Here is an 18,858-nt window from a genome sequence, read left to right as displayed (position 1 = left end):
TATTTCCTCCAACTCATTTAAACCCTTCCTGGCTGTGTCAAGGAGATATATCCAGCGGCATTCCCTTCTACTCAGAGTACTTTGGAAGTCACCTCCTCGTTGGTTTTTCTGTACCTTTTCTATCACCCACCATTTAATGCTCTCAGGTTGGTGGTCAAATGTAATGAAGTGTTGGACGAGGGGTGCTCCCACCGTTTTGCAGCGTACCCGGCTTACATGTTGCAGAATCCTACACTTTATTTTCTGTATTGTTTGTCCCACGTACAAAAACCCACAGGGGCACATGATGGCGTAAATCACCCCTGAGGTGTTACAGTTACTGTGTACTTTCAATGTGTGGACTTGGTCATTGTGTGAAAAGGTGGTGCATTCCAGAGTCAGAGGACAAGCTTTACAGTTACCGCATTTCTTGTGGCCCATTACCGGGGGTAGACCCCATAGTGTAGTCTGAGAGGGAACTGTCATTACTGGGAGTAGTGATTTTACGAGATGATCCCTGATACTCCTGCCTTTTCTAAAGGCATGTAGGGGAGTCTGAAGTCCACCTACCTCATCTTTTACCAGATGCCAGTGACGGTTTATGGCTGATTTTATCTGGTTACTTTTGGTATTAAAGGTTGTTACACACACCAACCTTTCTTCGCTTACACCTTTCTCCTGTATGCTGAGAAGTTGATCACGATGGTTATGCCAAGCCCTCTTCCGCGCTTTTTTTAGCAAGCGTAAGGGGTAGCCTCTCTCACTCAGTCTGGCAATTAGGAGGGATGATTCATCAAAGAAATCCTCTTTTTTAGTACAATTTCTACGGAGTCTCAGAAATTGCCCAAAGGGCAGATTGTCCCTGAGATTCCGAGGGTGGTGACTGGAATACCTGAGGAGCGTGTTCCGCTCGCTGCTTTTTCTGTAGAGAGTAGTATACAAGCAGCCACCATCAGCTTTAATTTTAATGTCCAGGAAATTTATAGAATGGTTATCACACTCCAAAGTAAATTGGATATCGTTTAGCTGTAAATTGAGCCACTTATGGAATTCAGTTAGGGATAGTTTATTGCCACACCAAATCAGAAGGACATCATCGATGTACCTGGCCCAAAGTTGGAGTTGATCTCTAAATGGGTTGTTGTCACTCAACACAAACCTGTGTTCATACTCGCTCATGAAGATAATCGCTAGATTGGGTGCAAAGCTGGCACCCATAGCCACGCCTTTTGTCTGTACATAGAATTTGCCTTGAAAGGTAAAAAAATTCTGCGTCATGGCTATGTCCAAGAGTTTAATAATGAACTCCGTCGGGACCCTATGTGGGGCAGGTCTACGGTTCAAAACCGTTTCAATGCACATCAATGCAGCTTGTTGGGGGATGTTTGTGTATAAAGCAGTAATGTCCATTGTGGCAAGCAAACATGTGTCTGGATCATACTGACGGCCATCAACTAATTGTATAGTTGCCATGGTGTCACGTAGATAGGTGGGGGTGGAAATTGCTATGGGTTTAAGAAATATATCGATGTACTTACACAAGGGTTCCAGAATGGAACCACATCCCGAAATGATGGGCCTCCCTGGTGGATCCTCAAGGCGTTTATGTACCTTGGGGAGCGTGTAAATTGTGGGCATACGTGGGTGAGTGTTGTTTAAGAAATCAAACTCATGTTTGGTGATGTAACCCTCCTGTAGTGCGATGTTGGTAACAACACTAATAGTTTGACTGATCACTTTGGACGGATCCCTTTTTAGAAGTTTGTAGTTACCTTCCACTTGAAGTTGGGATAGTATCTCACTCTTGTAATTCTCAACATTTTGTATTACAATTGCCCCCCCCTTGTCTGCAGGTTTCACTACAATGTCAGTATTACTTCTTAGATTGTAAAGTGCCGTTTTTTCTTCTTTACTCATGTTGTATGGAACATACTGTCTAGATGTTAGAATCTGTTCCACATCCCGTGTGACCACCTGTTCATGAGCTAATATTTTACTGTCCACCAAATGTGAGGGTGGATTAAACTTAGAAGGGGGTCTCAGTCCACTGGCTGAAAAAATAGGATTGTGGGGGACCTTCTGAAAATAGTGTTTCAGTCGAACCTTTCTGAAAAATTGTTGTAACTCCATCTTCAGGTTAAAATCATTGGGCATAGCTGTCGGGACAAAGGACAGTCCCTTAGAAAGCACACTTTGTTCAGCTTGAGTAAGAACGTAATTGGACAAATTGATGACAGGATTCTCTGGACTATGCACTACCATCTGTAGTGTTGGCGCCTCGTTCTGATCTCGCATGGGAGTCCGATTGGTATGTTTTCTTCCCTCTGCCTGTCCCTCGATTCCATGTCACTCCCCGTGTTCCCCTGGGTCGTCCCCAGGGACGGCCTCTGCCGCGTGGTTCCCACCATTGGTCCTCGGCTAAAAAAGGCTGTTGATCCTGAAAATTCTGAGCCGAGGAATTGGACCCTGTACTAGTTCCTGGACGATCAAATTCAATATCTGATCCACTGCTGGCCGAGGAACCTGAGAAGGTATTATAACGTCTGTATCCTCCCCGCCCTCGGCTGGAGAAACCCCCTCTCTGATCCTGTGTGTAATAGCCTTCCTGTAGGTAGGGGTATGTGACCTTTTTGTCGTATGCTTTGATGTCCTTAGCCACTTTTTCCAATTTGGTTCCCTGTGTATATATATCGAATTCACGAATGGTTTTCTCTAACCTCTCCAGAGCTTCCTTAGCATTGACTAGGGCTTTGTCATCAATAATCTCCTTTCTCAAAGTAGCTATCTCCCTAGTGAGCCTTTCCACTTCGACTACAGCGGTTTCAATGCCCAAGACCATCCAATGTCTTGAGCATGTGTTAGATATAAAGCTGAAGCCTTCCTTGAATTTAGGGTTCTCTAGGAAGATAGCTGGCTCATTACGGACTTGAAGTCCAATAGGGATGACGTTTGACCTCAAGTATTTTGCTAGGGTATGCCCATGTAGCCTAGTTCGTATTAACTTCTTTTCAAGGCGTTCTAGTTTTGTGATCTTCTCGTTTAATGACAAATCACTAGTAGTGGTGTTGTCGGCGAGGAAGGTACCACTACCTTCCTCCAATAAGAGCTTATCAATATAATCCTCACTGTATGATAAGGTCTCTTTCTCCGACATCCTATGGTCAACAGTTTGGTTATTCAAAACAATATCTAGACAACAACATAAACACTATGTCAGTACAACATTTAACATTTATTTAATGGTCCAGTACTTTTGGGTTACCCCATTTCTTTAATGGTCCAGTACTTTTGGGTTACCCCATTTCTTTAATGGTACCAGTACTTTTGGGTTACCCCATTTCTTTAATGGTTACCTGTCCCTTTCAGCACAAATCACCGAATATTACTAAAGGATGTATAGTTTGTAATTTTTACCATGTAATTTCATTTTGTTTATATTCAATTGATAATATATAATGTAGTAGCAGGTGGTTGGTTTGCAGAGAAATAGTGTTTTATTTGAAATTAATTTTTCTGTTAATTACATTTTCATTTTTCTGTAGTTGATTAAATAATTTTAACTTTGTATTGGGATGTAGAGGTGGGAAGTTATTTAAAGTATATTTTTCTTACAAAATATGTTTTATTGTTTTTAAATAGTTAATTGGTAATTATGTCAATTTTTTTTTATTCAAAATATGTTTTGTATTTTAATTAAATACAAGTTATTCTATTGATAGGTATATGTATTTACTACACTTTGCAAAAGTATTTAATTACTATTAATATTTTAATGTTGATATTGTTGAAATTATTATTTATTTACATTTTTGAGGATTGGTGATTTGTGTGTAGTAGTTGGGGAAGTGAATTTATTTTATATATTTTTATCACATTTATGTTTGTTAAATTAGTTTTGTATTATTATTTTTTCGATTACATTTATTTCATATATACCACATTCCAAAGCACATAAAAGAGGCTTCAGATAAAGACAGAGTACATTGTGCAATACTGGACATACAAAAACACATAGCCAAGGTCTTGTACAGCACTATGGCAAAGATCAGATAATCTATCTTGTCCATTCATTTTTTGCCAAGCACCTGTTACGTTCTTAAAGGGCAAAATGTTCAAAGAAACCAAAATAGAGTTTCAACTATGCAGTCATGGCTATCAGTTCTTCTTTCTGCAGTTTAAAATATTCTAATGTGGAATTGAAGTTAGACAATAATATTACCTTTCCTTTTTTATAAAAAATGTTGTATACAATAATGTACGTAACACATTTTCGCCTCAATGGAGAAGATGATACCCTCAATGGATGATGGCTTTTAAACCTAACAGAATAGTGCTGATTAATCTTAGCTCCAATCGAGTTGCCTGGCTCGCTGATAAGGTGTTTAAATTGCACAAATGTCAAAAGGCTTTATTACAAGTGTAGGGGGCTTGGTGAATGGGATCTACCTCAAAATATGCTGTGAAGAACAGGAAAGGGTTGAGTATGCACCCCAAATCCTTTGTTTTCAGTGACCTTTAGCTGGCGGTCGGACTGCCGCGGTCAGCTCATGGGAAAGCCATCTCGTAATTAGGATGCCGGTCTTAAACCTCTGGACCGCCCAATGGAGGCTGCTTTTCATGAACCTGGCAGTCGGCGGTGCGCTGGTGGTGCCGACGGTCCAGCGGTGCTCTGTGCATAGGCAACACTCCCAACTTGTAATACAGAGGACTGCTCACTGACGTCAGACCGCCACCACCACAACGGCAGTCCACTGACAGCCAAACTCGTTTTAAGCTCAGAAATATTTTTCCCTCTATCTTATCTATAAATGACCAAATCTGGACATCAATCATTTCTGTTGCACAGAGAAGATAAGGGGGTATTTTTAGCTGACAAAATGTGAAAACATTATTAAAGTATCTCCTACATGTATACATTGTTCTTAAAGTACTTGCATGTGACAAAGGCTTAATAGACAGATGTCAAATATGCTTCTTATCATTTAGGGTAAATAAAAACACTTTCAAAGATACGTTTTTACACTTTCTAAAACTTCCCTACCGAGGTGCCGTTCACATTTTACAGTTTTTCGAGAATATTTGACCCTTATTTTACTTTTTGTGATATTCATCTTTAAGTAATGCCCTGTGGCTTAACACTGGACAATTGAGACTATTCAGGTATTTCTGAAGGCCCTTAGGAGTATAGTCCATTTTTCAAAGTCACTTGTGTACAGTAGACTTGCAATATTTCATTCCCCCACCCTTGGGGAATCTTCTACGGGAATAGCCATAGCCAACAATGATGGCACATTCTTGTGAATAAAAAGAAAACAGTAAAGACATCAGCAGGAAACCCTGCTTTAATATATTTTGTGATGGAAACTTGGCCCCCTACAAATAGAACGTGACACCAAGTAGATGAATGTAGTGCAATAATTAATCCAATATAGATTATGGGGGATTACCAGACTGTGCACCTTTTTCACAGATTGGGCCTGTATATGTGGTCAAAGCAGTGAAAAAATCTATAAAGGCCATATAGACAAGCATACCATATGTGGAAACAAACCTCTCAGTAATCATTTGGAGCATTACAATGTTATCAAGGGTCATGCTGTTCGCCATAATGCCTGCCTGCCTGCTGGATGGGAAATATTGCATTACTAACCAAACATCCAGGGATGCATCTGATGCCTACATTTTCCGAAACAATACCATAAATGAGCAATTCAAGAATGGCCGATGTGGCCCAAAGTGTCATGCGCACATAGTCTGAACTACTTACTGCAGCATGTTCATAATGATGTCCCATTATGTAATTCCCTCACTAAGCCTGCAATTGTATTAGCAACATATCAACCGTGTGTAGTATTAGGTCATCTCACACTGTGTGAATGAACAGAACCCCATCGTCTGCACTGGTCAACTAATCAATACCAGAATCATGTGGTACACAAGTCAAGTCCATATGAATGAAAAGGTACATATTAGTTAAGGTTGGGACTAGCTTTTGTTCAATTGCATACCTAGATTTGGTGTCAGTTAAAATTCCTCCAAAATAATGGTGTGTGTACAACTCAAGTGTTCATAAGTAAATGTGTCACACATGGCAGTAAACATGTAGGTTGATCAAAGTTACTGGAGTACTACTGGAAAAGGTAATTTTAAATGCCCTTTTTGTCAAGTAATGTAAGTGTAGGCCCAATTAATATGTAAATTACAATTTCTGGTGCACACATTGGTCTCAGCCATTCTATCAATCTAGATACAAACATACACCCAGGTATCGAGCAACATTGACATATTTAAGCAATATAATAGATCACCTGTTCTGTGGTGCAAGTTGCCTACATTTTCTTCACCTGAGTCCATCAATGTGAAACTCACAAAGTCACACAATATGCTGTCAAACATGTCATACACCAGTCGCTAACATACAATATAATTCAACCTGGGCAAGTATCACAGTGTTCTCAGGATCCCAATCTGAACGTTCTCTTGCTACATCAATGATAACAGAAACAAGGTCTATAGTTACAGAATCACCTACAAGTCAAAATCACAAACATATATGTGAAAGTCTAAAGAATTGTGTCCAGTTCTGTAGTAGAAAGTTACTTGAATCTACATCAGTTTGTCCTACATCAAAACCGTCCACATTGCTAAACCTATGTGTCAATCTAAGTTCACCATGACTCATTGTCCAACAAATAACATTAGTTGTAGACTGACCACAAATTATATGACTATCCAAGTCACGTGTTGGAAATGCCCTACATGAGCAAATCAAATACTCATGCATAATTAAGTGAACAAATCAAAGGCTGCACTAATTTATTGGAGGCAAGCAACAACAACTGAGGTTTCAAAAGGACATATGTATGTGTGAGTGTTGCCACTGTCACAACCTACCTAGGGCTGAATATATGCCAGAACAGTAGATCATAAGTTTTTCACTTTGCACATACAGTGAGTGCACATAACATAGATAGGTCAGGAACATTATAAAATACCTATCATAGTCGACTACTGCCTGGACATGAAAGTCAGCATGTAGAAATGTCAAAAGTATCAGGATATTGTCAACATTAGTAATGACATATTGAACTTGAATGGTCAAAGGTATCTAACACATATTTTTCTATACAATATGAATTGTGTAAGAGTTTAGAGTATGCATAACATACATGTACAGTTATGCCTTAGGAAGAATGTGCCTAAATAATAATCGTTGTATTTTGGTGCTTTCAGCTGAGCCAAGGATATGGTTTGCAGTCATGGGTCATGACCCCAATCATCCATCCCCAGACAGGTCTGAAAAACACTTCTACATAGCACTGATCAAGACAAGGAATGTTGTGGAGAGGACTTTTCAAATGTTAAAGTCCAGGTTCAGATACCTGGACGTGTCAGGGGGAAGACAGTTGCAAAAGCATCCTTGTCTGTGCTACCTTGCACAATATATGTGTCAAAGCAAATGTCCCATGGAACTCCGCGACAGAATAAATAGAGCAAATGGGAGAGGAGAATAAAAATCCAGAGATCCAGCACACATTGGCTGGCCAGCAGAGTTGTGAGCAGATTCTGGCAAATTCTTTTCGGATATCATATCAGATGATGGAGAATAACCCGGAAATTATGTTAACTTTTTAAAATATGAAAACATGTTTTGAACCCATTCACTGTGTTATCTTCATGTCAAAGTCAATGTAAAAATCAAGTCACTCACATCTTCTGAACTAGATGTAAGCCACCACACTTAACAATCATGTTGTTTGAGCTGCTGAGCAACATGGGACTATGCCTCTACATATAAATTAAATTGTCAGTTTCTGTCCTAACACACCTAAGCAGTGCAGTGCAGCACAACCACCAATTTTGCTGGGTCCTGTAGCAGCAAACTGTGATTCATATGGCTCTCAGTGATTGATGGAACACAAATAGTCAACATTTGCTCTACTTGAGGCTAACCCCACATCATAGGGTGTCTCACCATTGGTCAAGAATGCAAACTAGTTCTCAAAATGAGAGGAACCGGGAGATTTTTTTAGCAGGTCCAGCACACGTACTCCCTGACTGAAGTTACTTATAACAAAGATGGTGGGCCTTTTCTAAGAAGAAGTGAGAGTGTTCAGGTCTGTGGAATAACCTCCTTTTGGAGGGAGTGCCCTCGCACACCCCAAAAGGTGTCATGCTTTATCATTTGGGCCTGCTCCTCGTTGGGCTGGCCCTGCAATGCCCAAAGATCACCCGCGAAGGAGCTCTTTGGCGTAGACCTTTTTGGTGAAGCCGTATGATGTGTGGGGGTGTGTGGACTAAAGTGCGTTTTGTAGTAACGTGCAGAATAGTGCATTAAAATAGGTTTAGGAAGGCCCAATTTGCTAAATCTGCCAATGGCCAACATGTTCTAAATTTGACATCCAGACATACACAAACATTACAAACTATGGTTCAACAGATGTTAAGGCACAGTGAATGAGCTAGGCTGAGCTTGTCTGGATAAGGTTTCTTTGTCAATGTTCATATGTATGTCACTGCTGCAGATGAGGTGGAACACATTACCCAGACAGTGTTACCAAGTGTAAACATTATGGTCTCACGTAATTTGTTTTAGAGTAAGTATATATTCAAATGCCACGTATATTGCTTCATTTTGCAACATACTATTCTCATACATGCTGCATACATTTAACCTCTCCTGCAACATGAGTTCAGTGTGACTGACTATAGGTGTGGTCCCACCTTCATGCTGATCAACACTTAAAATGTTTGGTGACCCATCACTGTTCCTGTAGCTCTGTGGGAATTCAAAATCCAAATTTATAAATCTTGTATGAATGTATCAGCAGGCTTGCCATCACAAACAATGAACCATCATTCCTTTGATAGATGCTACAAGTGTTGTTGTAATAGGCCATATTCTGTATTATGGATTTGAGCCATGACAGAGAACATATGACAGTTCAACATTTTTTTCTGTAAGGGTATAGGTACATTATCAGAGGTATTTTTGTTTCTTCATTTACGTTCCTTACACTGAGGTATGGCTGCTGTAATCCAGCCTCAGAGGTACTTGAGCATCCCTCAGAGTAGATCAAGTTATCCATATGTGAAATGGGGTGACAGAGGAACGATTACAAAGATTCCCTTGAGGCTTTAAGGATGTAGGCCTACAACACTATTTAACCATGGTGTTGGACCAATCATTACCAGACTGCCTGACTGATGCACATTGTGACTGTAGATGTCCGCATGGCAGGGGTATGGTCATAGGACTTGGTAGGTGTTAACAGGATGTCAGGATTCCTCCCTCAGTGCAAACTGAATATTTTGGAGCACATTGGGCAAAAGTCACTAATCTGAAAATGGTTTTGCATTGAAATACCAAACCCATGGCCTTATATACCCTATGTCCCAGTTCTGGTATGCATTCATACAATGCAAGGTATGTAGTTATGTTGCTGCACTGTGTACAATTCACAGGCAGGGATGCACTGTGTTAGCAACATAAGGCCCATTACACTGTTCACCTAGTGGTGGGGTCACTTGCACTGGCTACCACCAAAACAGCCTCCGTTGCCTCCCACAGTGCCCCTTGCCACCCACAAAGTACTTGCACAGATGACGACTACAACACGCATACACACACCTGTGTTATATTGCCTGATTTAAAATGTCTGGTGTGGAAATCAACCTTGTGTGAATGTGTGTGCAGGCATTTGATAATGTTACATTCCCCATGGTATTGCTACAATTGTATATCAGAAGCTATATGTTAGATTTCCTGGTATTTGGCTCTGGCTGAATTAGTGAAGTGTACTATAGTTATGTCTTGCAGGAGGTAGCCAACCACCCTCCATCAATGTTTTGGCTACCTGATACTGAGCAAGTCAGGACAGCAATATGTGTTGCCTTGTGTAACTCCAGAAGAGTAATGCAATGCAGAAGCACACTACCTGGACTTGCTTAACATCATATTCACAGATGTTTATGAGCAAATTACAAATTCACTTGCATGATGCAATGACTGCACCAAAGTGCCCATATTTGGACCATGTGTCCTATTCCCTGTGAACACAGCATAATGATTGTGACTCACTGTCACAAATGATATGTTTGTAATTAATTTTGAGACTACATTTCTATATTGTATACCTACATTGCCAGCACTTGAATCAGTCCCTAGTTTAATTAGGGGATGTATTTGTGCATTAGGGATATTGCCCATATCTCTTTATCAATATTTGATGTTGGTCTGGCCTACCACGTATAATTGTATGACAATGTAAGCCTAATATTGCAGACATCATGTAAATTTCCAACTTTAGCTGAGCACGCTTCCTTTACCTTCATAGATAACATTACAGATGAAGAAGCAAAACAGCATTGTAGGAAAGTAGGATCTGCTTCTTATGGTTACCCCCACTGTTTGCTTCATGTTATACTGTTTTTGACTAGTCTGACTGGGATCCTGCTAATCAGGACCCCAATCTATCTGCTTTCTCCCTAAACTGGTATGTCATGTACTGAGGTACACTCCAGATTGGATATTGGGGTACCCTTGTCAGTCCCTGGTAAATGGCAGCCCAGGTACTCAGGGCATAGGAACCCCAGAGGCCTCCCATGGGCTGATGCATGTATTATGTGACCCATGAGAGGCCATGCAAAATGGAACTACAGGCCTGCCATTGCAGCCTGTGTAAGATGGTGCATGCATCTCTTACTTTAGATATAGGTTTCCTATATCTAAGGGCCACTGCACTTAAAACCTTTAAGTCACCCCTATAGCAGGCCTTATCAATCCTGACGGCAGTGCACTTGGTTCTAATTGAGAGGGTGCCCCTGCATGAGCAAGACACCCCTACAGCCTGTGGAGTCCATTCTCCCAGGTTGTCAGTGTATCAGCCATTTGTGACATATAGAGTAGCAAGAATTTGGGATCTGATGGTTGGGTTCATAATGTAAGCCTGTCATTGTTTTATAGAGGGCTGCGGCTTCCCAAGAAAGCACTTTGGAGACTGTTGCATAGTGTCCCACACCTGGCAAAATTCAAGCTTAATGGTATGTTAGCTTTTGTTTAGGATGAATGATTGATGGTATGACTATGGCCGTGCATGGTTTTGGGTGCCCCTGGGGCAGGGTGTACAATGGTTATGAAAACAACTACATGAATGCCTAGACATGAATTAATATACAAGGGAGGGTGGATCCTTGGGGCCAATGGTAAAACATATTATGGATATAGAATACAGGATATTATGCCTAAATACACAGCTAGTCTGAATTTTGTTATCCTATCATGTTTGTATTTTTAAATCGCTAATCATCATCATGGGGAAGCAATGTAAGAATGTCATGAAGAAGAAAACAGCCTAAACATTGTTTATAATTCAATGTGTAATATTGTTTTTGATTTTAATTACATTGTATCTTTGTGTTTTATTTAGATCTGTATAAAACAAAATGTTAGTTGAGAAAGAGACATAGAGTAGTCTTGATAAAGGGGGTGCATATTGAGAAACACACCGAAACGCATTGATGCCTTTACTCAAGTTAAATTCAAGGAACTACTTGTCAGGACTGGTCTATGTGATTCTGACCTAGTTGTAAAGATTCCAATGAATTAACATCCTGATGATGAGTTAGGTCAATATCACGGGTTTCAGTCTCTATTTTTGTGTATACTGTGTATATTTTTAATATGATAATTGTTGATTATATGATTTAATGTATAAATTGCATTGATATTTTATTGTTTTTATTCAATACATGATCTAAAATAAATGTATACATTGTGATAAAAGACATTTCAGGTTCTTTTATGATCGAGGGGTACTTGTATTGATAACCCTTGTATTTCTTTCCAGTATGGCACTATAAATGGCAATAGAGTGAAGTGTGGATGAATGAATGTGATCGGGGCGCTTAGTGAGTCCAAGGGAATGACTATTTTTTAACACTTCTTTGGATACCACAACCACCCAGAATTAAAAGACACAACAATCTTGACAAAGATCCAGTTAAAAGGGCTGCAAGACATTTGCAAACATGCACCATGAAAGAAAATTATGCAGGATTACGAGAATTTAACATAATTCTACTACCAATAACTGCTTTCCGTCCGTTGTAAACTGTTTACATCACGCCTACGTCTGGGGTTGCAAAAGTAAGAATGCCTGAAGATATGTGCATCATCCTTACCGACGCCAAACGTGAACGTCAGATACCCGCTATACTCCAAACGAAAGAGACTCGTAACATCCAACCAACACACTGTGCTCACTAACACTTAGCTACAAAACAAATACAACAGGAACCTCTATCCTAATCCCGTGCCACCACGATAATAGAAAACAAAACTGTCTTAAATAAATATTGCAGAATGCTGCATGCACAAACACACATCACTAACGTATAACAGATCACAGGCAAAGCAGCACCCATCATCAAAGGTTATAACAACAGGCAAACGAAGAATTGCAGTCCATAACGTTGCTCAAACCCTATACGTGTGTGAGTGTCACATCTAATATGGCCGAAAAAATATTTCAATGTAATTCGTTTCAGAAAACAATTAAAAAAGCAAATATCAGGCCATGACCATCAGTGACTGTAACATCAGCATCGGCATGTCAAATAAAATAGCCTGTGACTCTGTAGTGACCGATTGTAGATACAACACCCTCTATAATCATCACAATCAATGCTCCAATGTAATAGCAAACACCGACAGCAAAAACACTTGTTTAAACAAACACCACCAGCAGCAAAAGCCTTTTTTAAACAAATTCCACCAATTGGAGAGGAGTCTTGCCGGTGGCAGTGGCAGGCTCTATCCGCTCGCGCTGCTAATCCTCACAGCTCACTCTGTTTTGTAGCGCTGATCTATAGCGTTTTTAGCGTTCTTTTAATGTTTGAGAACTAAAGCCTCATTTTAAAAGTGTTTTTTTGTGGACTGTAAACCTACTTCACCTATTTCTCTGCCGACTCCCGCCCCGGTCCGCCGCGTCCATTTCTGGGCGTTTGTTTGCGGAGGGTGAGGAGGAGCCTAGCACTTCCGGGCTCGGGCGGATGGTCAGCGCTCTAGTTGCGCTGTAGGCTCATTGTATTTAATCACCAGGCTTTTTCTGGCGCGCTGTGGAGAGGAGTCTTGCCGGTGGCAGTGGCAGGCTCTATCCGCTCGCGCTGCTAATCCTCACAGCTCACTCTGTTTTGTAGCACTGATCTATAGCGTTTTTAGCGTTCTTTTAATGTTTGAGAACTAAAGCCTCATTTTAAAAGTGTTTTTTTTGTGGACTGTAAACCTACTTCACCTATTTCTCTGCCGACTCCCGCCCCCGTCCGCCGCGTCCATTTCTGGGCGTTTGTTTGCGGAGGGTGAGGAGGAGCCTAGCACTTCCGGGCTCGGGCGGATGGTCAGCGCTCTAGTTGCCCCTACAGCCTATAAATGTGTATTGGCCAGCGACCGCGCAGCGGACGCGTGCAGCGGGCGCGCCGGAAGTGCGCCAAAGTCGAGCCAAAGTCAAGCCCGTCTGCGCCCGTCCGCGGCCGGACGGGGCACGGGGCCACAAACCCTGGTCAACCACAGCCCCCTCGATTACGGTATGATAAACAAACTCTGCTTAATCTACGCCCTGACCTTACGTCATCCTGCCTACACTCTATGAAGGTGCTATCCTTACACTACTGCTCTGCATGCCATTTCACTCCTAGCACCAGCTCTTCCGATAACCCCCACAAAAGCGTACTAAAAGCTGCACTACTTAACTGTCGATCTCTCAGCAAACATAGTACCCAAATATATCACCTCCTTGAGGATGAAGCTCTTGAGATTTTATTACTGACTGAAACCTGGCTTGGTGAACATTCTGATCCTGACATCATCGAGGCGATGCCTCCAGGTTACTCCCTCGCCAGGCTCGATAGGCAGGATGGTAGGGGTGGTGGAATAGCCATTGCCGTCAGAGCCCCTTTGGAATGCTCTCTATCTCCTCTGAATATTGATCACTGCGAAGCTGGATCTTTCACTATCACAGTGGGTCCTAAATACTCCCTATCTGGCATCCTCTTATATAGACCCCCGGGCAGACTGTTTGACTTCACCACCAGCCTTATAGAGGCCACAGCTCATCTCGCTCTAAGGAAATCTAGACTCCTGGTACTGGGCGACATGAACATACACTTTGACGACGTCGGGGACAAAGACGCCGCCTGCTTAAAAGCAGAACTACTCTCTCTGCAGCTAGATCTTAAACATCAGAGCCCTACTCATAGACAAGGCCACCTACTCGACCCCGTATTTGGTAACTGGAATGGAGTAAAAGTGCTTCCTCCAATTCCCATTCCCTGGTCTGACCATTATGTAATTCCCCTACATATACTAGCGACAGAGACTGAAGTCAAGAACAGTAACTTGCAGACCTATCAATGTCGCAAATGGAAAAATTTTAACCTAGACACGTTAACCGATAAGCTTGAAACGGCTGGACCCCCTAATGGTTCCGACTGTGAGACCGCCTATACCTGCCTAAAAAATGTTATCCTAGCTGCCCTTGACGAGACCGCTCCCATCCGTAGATCAGTGGCCAATAAGAAACTGAGAAAACCATCCCCATGGTTTTCAGCTGAACTTCAAGATGCTAAAACCGCTTGTAAAAGACTGGAACGCGAATGGCGTGTCAATTTCTGCCCCTCAGCAAAAGACCACTATAAGAAAGAGCAAGCGAGATATTACAAACTGATCCGCTCCGCTAAAGCACTACATTATAAGACCCGTATTGGTGAAGCAGAAAACTCCTCTAAGGAGCTTTTTAAAATTTTTAAAGAAATCTCGGTAGTCACCAACGAGAGCAATGCCCATAATGACTCAGTTGAGAAATGTAATGATATTGCCAAATACTTTGCCAACAAAATTACCACAATCTACTCTAATTTCTCCACCGACCTGCCATCTGGCTCTGACTTCACTGAAAATCTGGAGCTTATCCATGTTAAAAAATGCCTGACAAGCTTCTCTGTTCCTCACACTACTACATTAACTAGTATCTGTAAAAACATTAAATCTGGTTCTCCCCGGGACCCTGCCCCCCCCCCAAGATACTAGCAGCCAGCCTGGAGGTCCTTGAGCGACACTTCAGGCACATCCTCCAACTCTCCTTTTCCACAGCTACCCTCCCTATGGAATGGAAGAAAGCCATTTATGTTGCCTATAAAGAAAAAACCTAACATCAGTCAGGACACTCTGGAAAACCTTCGGCCCATCTCTCTGCTACCCTACCTGGCGAAGGTGGCTGAGAAAATAGCTAACAGCCAACTCATGGCCCATCTAGAGTCTAACAATGCCTTCCACAACTCCCAATCTGGTTTCAGGTCAGGTTACTCCACCGAAACCGCCCTTCTGAGAGCGACCGAAACCCTACGGGCAGGTGTAGATGAAGGACAGACTATGGCACTTATAATGCTGGACCTTAGTGCGGCGTTCGACACTGTGGCACACTCCATCTTGCTACAGTGTCTGAACAAAGCCGGGGTCATCCAGGAAGCATTGGGCTGGCTTAAAGCCTTCCTCACTAATCGCTGCTTCCAGGTTCAGAGAGGCGCTTTTCTCTCTGAAAGCATTGCCTTGGAACAGGGGGTACCTCAGGGCTCTGCCCTGAGCCCTACCCTGTTCAACCTGTACATGGCCCCTTTGGCTGAAGTGGTTCAATCGTTCGGCATTGAATTAGTTTCATATGCCGACGATACCCAACTTCTCATCTCCCTATCCCAAGCCCCCTCTGCTTCTGCAAATAACTTTAAATCTTGCATGCAGGCTCTGGCAGGTTGGATGACCCAACACTGCCTGAAGCTCAATGGCTCGAAAACAGAGGTTCTGGTCATGGGAGGTAGGGATACGAGCTGGACCAAGGAGTGGTGGCCTTCGTGTCTGGGGCCGTTACCCACCCCCTGTGAAGCGGCCAAGAATCTGGGGATTTGGGTTGACCCCAAACTATCCTATGACTGTCACGTGAACAAGGTGGTCGGAAAATGCTATGGGGTCATGAAGACCCTGAACCGCACCCTTGATCTCCTTCCCCTTGAAGCTAGGCGCACTATGACACAGGCTCTAGTGACCTCTAGGATAGATTATGGGAATGTGCTTCTGCTTGGAACAACTCAAAACAACATCAGGAGACTTCAAGTCCTCCAAAATACAGCAGCACGTCTAGTCCTTAGACTTCCCAAGAGAGCACCCTCCAAACCTGCTCTAGACACTCTCCACTGGCTACCTATAAAAAAAAGAGTTCTCTTTAAAGCACTCTTAATGTGCCATAGGATCATCTCCCATAAAGCTCCTCCTTACATGAATGACCTAGCTATTCCCTATGAGCCCAATAGAGCTCTCCGCTCTGGGGGAACTGGCTTGCTCAAAATACCCCGTATTAGGAAAGCCAGAATGGGTGGCCGTTCCTTCCGGGCTATGGCCGCCAGGGAATGGAACGCTCTCCCTATGGAGATTAGACTAGCGGACTCGGAGACCGCCTTCAGGAAAAGCTTAAAAACCCACCTGTTTTCCCTGTAATACCCTACTCTGGTCTTGACTTACTCTCCACAGCGCGGGGACACGCCGTCATGGCGTCACCAGGCGCTTTACAAGCTCCTTTGTTGTTGTGTTGTTGTTGTTGTTATACACGCATGTAAATGGTGTGAGCTTCAATTGGTTTAATTAATATTAGAAATATGCACCACAGATAGGATAAGGGCCTCAATCATTTACACTCCAACACAAACCACTACAAACCACTACACTTCATTTTTTGGTGGGAAATAAGAAATTGTGAGACAATCTTAAGGAAGCACACTTAAGTTAAATGTGTTTGTATATGTCTGTGTGCCACTATCAGCAAGAACATCTATGTCTCATTTACTTGCCCAAAGCGTGCCTATTGGTCGGACCGTGAGCAATGTAGTCTCTAACAGAATTTGGTGCTATCTGATGGACCCATCTCTACTTATTTAAATCTTGCATATTAGGATGAAGCTTAATCAATCTTAATAAGAATGACATACAAGGGCTAATGTTTAAAAATTTACTCAACATATAAGTAAAGAAATGCATAAGCTGGACCATCATTCAATAAAGCATACAGTCATGTAAATCCTGGTATGAAGACAGAAATCCAGTTGGGAATGCTGACTTACACAAATATCGAGTTAGAAATATCGTAAAAGACACAAAATTGATGGACGGAATGCAGAACAAATCAAAACATTCATCCCCAGTCAGGAGATCTGGGTTCAATCCATCAATCTTTTGCTCACCATGCCAGCCCAGTTTAAACCTGGCCATATGCATATCAGAATTGAGGCTGTGCCTCATGGGAGCAGTCCAGCCCGAACTGCCAAGCCAGGTCCTCACTTGACAGGAAACAAGCATCCTAGGACCGGTTTCAAGGTTTCACCCCTCATCAGCCAGGATAGCTTGAATACAGTGGCAGAGTGAGGCCAGGACCCACGTCTGGGCATACCCACTGCACTTAGGGCGTGAAAGCAAAAAACACACAATTGATAGATGGAATGCAGAACAAGTCAAAACATTCACCCCTCAGTCAAGAGATCTGGGTTAAATCTATCAAAATATTGTGACACAGAAATATCGACAGCAAGAATATCGTGGTCAAGAACATCGACTTTAAGGAGAGAAATATCATTTTTTTAAATATCAAAGTTATTATTATTGTTTGCAAAAATATAGGGCCAGCTGTAGGTAAATCTCAGTTACCGATTCTTAAATACCGAATTTTACTGATTCGGTATTCATGAATCTGTAAATGAGATGTAGATAAAAATTCGGTATTTTTAACCGAATCGGTAAAAATCGGAATCTGACTTTCGGAATTTAGCGAATCGGTATTTACCGAATCGGTATTTACCGAATCGGTATTTCCCATTCATTCCTTTGGGCCAAAAGGCCCATAGGAATGAATGGGAAATACCGAATCGGTAAATACCGATTCGGTAAATACCGATTCGGTAAATTCCGAAACGGAAAGCAAGCAAAAGTGAAACTTAAGAAAACAGCCAATCAGGTGCTACCACCCTCCCCCTCCCTACCAGGAAGTGGCTACCCAGGCAGCTGCAACTCATTAGAAGGTTCTGGAGAGGCAGTCTGAGCTGAGCAGAGTCACAGAGCAGCAGGGAGATTTTTTTGAAACTTTATCAACTGAAAAATTGCAAGCAGCAGTGAAAGCCAGAAGGCAGAAAGAAAGAGGAAAATAAAGTTCAGCAGCATGGAGCTGCAGGTACTTGTGGAGGAGGTAGTGAGGGTGCACAACAAACTTTTTGGCAGGCACTCCCTCACTGTTCCCGAGTCTGCAAAAAGAAAAATCTGGCTGGCAATTGCTGAAAAAGTGAATGCAGTGGGAGTCACAACCAGGAATACTGAGGATCTCAAAAAAGATTCCATGACCTCAGGAGCCTCACCAAGAAAAAAATGGCTGATATCCACAAGCAGGCAGGCCTAACCGGTTGAGGCAGGAACACAGCGCCCCCCCTGACTGACCTGGAGGAGTTGGTGGCCTCAACCATTGAGGCATCAGCGTCTGCAGACTGGGAGATGTGGACATCTCAGCCAGAGCTGCAACAAAAAAAGGTAAGACGCATGCGCTGCATAACACCCCATACCAACCTGCTTCCCGATACCCTTTGCGGACAAGCAAACCCCAGTCCAGTACTGCTATCACTATACAGGAGCAATGCATTATTGGAAATGTAGTCAGCAAATGAAAGACCATGTGCAACAGCGCAGACATCAGAAAGTTAGTGAACTGAATGCAGATAAAAGAAAGTGAAATGTGTAAAGCATTTATTGTAGTGACTGTGACACAGTAGCACTCAGTTGATATACGCTTATTTATA

The sequence above is a fragment of the Lissotriton vulgaris genome, chromosome 8, assembly GCF_964263255.1.
Source record: "Lissotriton vulgaris chromosome 8, aLisVul1.2, whole genome shotgun sequence".
NCBI lineage: Eukaryota > Metazoa > Chordata > Amphibia > Caudata > Salamandridae > Lissotriton > Lissotriton vulgaris.
This window is presented reverse-complemented; position numbering follows the sequence as displayed.